Below are 5434 nucleotides of genomic sequence, written 5' to 3' on the forward strand. Positions count from 1 at the left end.
GATATATCCGAGAGGAAAAGAGGATTGGGCAAGATAGAGAGGAAAGTATTACAAAGTTAAATACCCAGACTGCATGACTGACAATACTCTCTACAAGCAAGATACAGAAGTGTGCATATTTTCATTAAATGCTTGAAGACTGAGTATTTGCTCATCTCCCTTCACACACATATGAACTTGAGTGACATCCCATTCTTAATCCATAGGGTTTAATATGAATATGATGTTGGCCCACCCTTTGCAGCTATAACAGCTTTAACTCTTCTGGGAATGCTTTCCACAAAGTCTAGGAGTTGTTTAGGGAAATTTTTGACCATTCTTCCAGGAGCACATTTTTGGGGTAAGAAATTCCATGTCATTACAGTACTTGCTTTGCGCACTGGTGCACAGTCATGTTGGAACAGGAATAAAATCGCCTACACATATATATATATATATATATATATATATATATATATATATATATATATATATATATATATATCTGTGTGTGTGTGTGTGTGTGTGTGTGTGTGTGTGTGTGTGTGTGTGTGTGTGTGTGTGTGTTTGTGTTCATCAAACAGGAATTGAGAGGATGTACTGAAATGTTCTCAAACAATAATCTAGCAGTCTTGAGCTCAGGGAACACCCTCTGTTTCCATTATCTTAATGAGATAAGCAAGATTAAGCCGATAAATGTGAGACAGAATCCCTGCAGTCTGTTTGTATATCTGCCAAATCACTGCAGACTTATTTGTATGTGAGAGCGCATGTCTACCAGCACTTTCTATTATTCTCCAGATTCCATTGTCATAAATGATCTTGTACTCAGGCTGTATTTGGAAACTTTTGGCCGAACTGACAGTTCTGCTAAAGTTAATCATACACCTATGGGTTTGGTTCTCTCTGTCCATTCTCCAAATTCCCGGTGCTTACCTACATGACATAGGAACAAGCTCCTCAGAGTTAATTCAGTATAAATAAGCTATTGATCTGGCAGGCAGACACACAGTATTTCTAGATAAGGTGGCAGGATGACCAAGTGGTCAACATGTTTGCCCTTTATATAGACAGAGCGGTTCAATCTACCAACTACCATGTCCAGACTCAAAATATTAGCTGTAATTTTCATGCCTGAAGATGCCCATAATCAACACTAGTTTTCATAAACCAACTGAATTCTTATCCAACTTGGAAGCCATCTTACAATTCCCAATACTTACAGGTATGATCAAAATCATTTCCACTTTTTTCAAGGTGTTTCTTTTGTTGAAAGAGCTCTAGGACAAGATGTGAGACACTTTACTGCAAGTTTTATCAGAGTTTTTAACCTTGCTCATTTTTTGTGCTAACAACACAAAAATAAGACATGAGAGAGACGGTTGAGTAGTTGGAGCAGTTCAGTAAGTTAAGATTTGGAGCCCAAGAAAAGTAAGCAAAATCAACAGAAAGTGGAGGACATAATTACACTGTACTGTCAGGATCTCTCTTGCGCATATATCACTAATAATTTTACTAGTATATGCCCATACTACAGTAGTTTTTGGCCTGTTTGTACTGTTGGCAAACTGATAAAAATAAAAATATTGGTGGTTGATATTTATATGCTAGAAATGGGTCATTTTAGCCCTTTGCTCAGTGGTTGCTAGGCATGTATAATTCAACTTTTCTGGATATAAATGAGATGTTACTGTTGTGAAATTAAAAATAATATGTTTTTATTAAGGTGTGATATGTTTAGAAATGCTAAAAATTTTCAGCCTGTGGCTAGATGGTTGCTCAGCAACATGATAATGTCCCAATATTTGATACAGAACCTTCAGGGACCTAAGATGTACCTGTATGCCAAGTTTGGCTGCTAAACTTCTGATAGCCTAGGAGGGGTTTGCTGACAAAGTAATAAACAAACAGGCAGACAGAGATTCTGTGTGTTATATTAACATTAGTACCTTTGCTGTGTCTCAAATTGTGCATGTATACTCGCTATATTGAATGCATGAAGGCAAGTACCACAGTACCCTTGTACTCATAAAAGTCAAAAACTGAGTTTGGATTGCTTAACTGTCACGATCTTAGCTATGCAGTGGCAAGGAAGGAAGCTAGCTGCTCGCTAAAAGATGCAAATACACTATATAGCCAAAAGTATTCGCTAGTCTGCCTTCACACACATATGAATTTGAGTGACATTCCAGTCTTAATCCATAGGATTTAATATGATGTTGGCCCACCCTTTGCAGCTATAACGAAGAAGAACAAATGAAGAAATCCTTAAAAACAACCTCGCACCATAATCCCCCCTCCACCAAATTTTACATTTGGCACAGTGAAGTCAGACAAGTACCGTTCTCCTGGCAACTGCCAAATCCAGACGAAGAAACATGATTCGTCACTCCAGAGAACACGTCTCCACTGCTCTAGAGTCCAGTGGCACACTTTACACCACTGCATCCAGTGCTTTGCATTGTGCATGGTGATGTAGGCTTGGACGCAGCTTCTCGGCCATGGAAACCCATTCCATGAAGCTCTCTGCACACTACTCGAGCTAATCTGAAGGCCATGTGAAGTTTGGAGGTTTGTAGCGACTGACTGCAGAAAGTTGGCGACCTCTGTGTATGATGCACCTCAGCACTTGCTGACCCCACTCTGTCATTTCACATGGCCTACCACTTCATAGCTGTGAGTTGCTGTTGTTCCCAGTCATTCCCAGTCGTTTCCACTTTGTTGTAATACCACTTATAAATGACTGTGGAATATTTAGTAGCGAGGAAATTTCACGACTGGACTTGCAGGTAGAATCTTATCATCGTATTTTTTCAGGCATCACAGGAAAAAACACACATTTCATGTGTTCTGGCACTGTTCCGTTTATTTTGTGCTGCATTTTTTTTAACGTGTATGTGTTATGTATAAGAATTTACTATTATACATCAGCAAATTTCAGATGTTCCCCAAAATGGAGTAGCTAGCACGACAGTACCCTGTCAAAATACTACAGAAGTAAATATGTTGTGTGGATAGTGTGCTACATTATAGGGTACCATATGGTGTCCAAATTACCAATTATCATAAGTGTACAGTTAAGAATCTGACAAACAAAGGGCCAGGTGTGTAGATTTGTTTGCAGTATGCAAACTCTATTAAGTCCACTCACAATTACTTTTGTCACTGTTACTTTTCCCAACTCACACTAGCTTAACTCCTTATAAATGGGTCATGCATTTCTGATCATGAACATATGTGCATAATGTATGTGTTTAATTTTGCCAGCCTAGTTTTTAGCCAAGTTCTCTCTCGTGCCTCGAGAGCAGTCAGTCATTCAGTCAACCAGTGCATCAGTCACATACCTACACAGCCAGCCAGTCACTCTTTTGAAGTGTCTGCCCTATCAACCCAGTTTCCTGTCTCTCTGGGTGTCACATGATGTCAGACCAATAACTGTACATCAGCTCGACATTCCCATTAGAATCTCTTCACTCAAGCACAACCTGCTACTCTAATAAACCACCTTATAACCTGTTTATTCACAAATTAAAGCAACTCAACCGTACATGAAGCAACCTGTCCCCAATTTGATAGGGCTGATGAACAGATGAGTTTCCCATCAATGATTCATTTGGAATGAGTTTGTCATTAAAAATGAAGGCACTGCTGCAATGACTGAATACACCAATCACAAAACCTTAAAGATTTAGCTATTAGAATTTTTTCTTTGTCTTAATGACCACACTGCCACACCCTGTTCTCTTGTGCCCTGATTTGTCTTCTCCATCACTCTCTACTGTAACCTGTTTAGTTCCCATGTCTCACCTTGGTAGTGAGGATACAGATGCAATCCATGCTCACCAGTGCGACTGGCGAACTTTCAGCAAAACATCTCGTGGCTCCAACTTTCCTGTTCCATCAGTCAGCTGATTGTTGGTTTCGGTGGCATCCTTTTACCGTCTATCTGTCTCTGTCGCCTCCTTTTCTTTCATCATTCAGTTTCTCTCTCCTCCCTTTCTCGTGTCCTCTCCACCTGTCCATTCATCAGCGCAGCCAAAAAGGGCTTCTCTGCTAAAACAGGGGCCGAATCGGAAACATGGCAGATCTGTCCCGGTGCATCTCGACCCGCCCTCTTGATTTCCAACTGCTTTCTTTGTTTTATGGCAGCTGGTTGCCACATTTTGAACTCGAAGAGTGCATGGCTCAGAATATATATCGGGACGCATGCAGAAGACTCGGCACACAAAAAAAGAGGCAAACGTCTAGAGACAGCCGCAGAAATGCACACACATGGATGCACAGGCAAACACTCACGCTGACAGACATGTATACACAGACATAAGCACACACACAAATTCATATACTACACACACACACACACACACACACACACACACACACACACACACACACACACACACTCACCACTCTGCTTTTTTATCAGGTCAGGTCTCTGTTTGGCAGGAGTGGGGGGGGGGGGGGGGGGGGGGGGGTTACACTGAGTGAACAGTAACAGCGGTATAGCAATGGATGCTCTACTTTCAACTTTGACTGTGGGTGAAGTTAAAGCTCCATATGTAGCCTGAAGCTTCACACAGAGTTGAGATTTCACTCTTTTGCTTTTTCTAGATACACAACATTACTACAGCTGATGCTGTTTGACATGGTCTAATATACAGTAAGTACTAACGACAACCTGTGGAGCAGAGAGAGGAAAGTTGGCTGGAGTTAGCAAATCCATGTCTCACACCCACATCTCTAGCATAGCATGAATATGAACATAAGCCCAGTGTTATATTTGTATCTGTTCTTGTCCTACTCTACTCCTCTGTCCTATTCCTGGGCCTGCACTCGTTGTTGTATTCTCCTGATGCTCACTGTTGCAAACAGAAAGTGGTCAGTCTGTCTGCACTGGGTTGTGCTAACAAGAATCATTATTAATACTTTTGGGGTGTGAAAAAAAAAACATCCTTCAATGTCCAAACAAAGGTGAGTGCCAATTAGCTGGCTGGTAACATTTTGAATAGGCTTTAACCCCTTCAGTCACCGGGTAAACAATTGCATACATCACTTTCTATCCTGTAGTTATGTACTGTAATATTCATTTTCTGAAATCTCCTACCTAAAAAGACAGTGTAGGCAGAAGATGAATTATTTTCCACCAGAATTCCTGTATCGTGACTGAAGCATGGATTGGTGCCATTTTGGCCACTACAGCAAGGGTTAGATGAAGAGTATTTACATGCACTGCTACTGTATACTTTGGGGGCTATAGCAATTGGTCATTAACTTTAAAGCAATAGATTTCACAAGCAAGATAGCAACATATCACCCTGAGCTCAGCTATGATGTGTACTTTGCTACATGTGCTATAGAAAAAGTATGTTAAACAGTGGAATTGAGGGCCACAGCTATAGCTCACTTGGTTGAACAGGTGACCTGTGTTTGATTCCACCCTGGACTATTTTCTGTC

This window comes from Archocentrus centrarchus, chromosome 4 (assembly GCF_007364275.1).
Source record: "Archocentrus centrarchus isolate MPI-CPG fArcCen1 chromosome 4, fArcCen1, whole genome shotgun sequence".
In the NCBI taxonomy this organism is placed as follows: domain Eukaryota; kingdom Metazoa; phylum Chordata; class Actinopteri; order Cichliformes; family Cichlidae; genus Archocentrus; species Archocentrus centrarchus.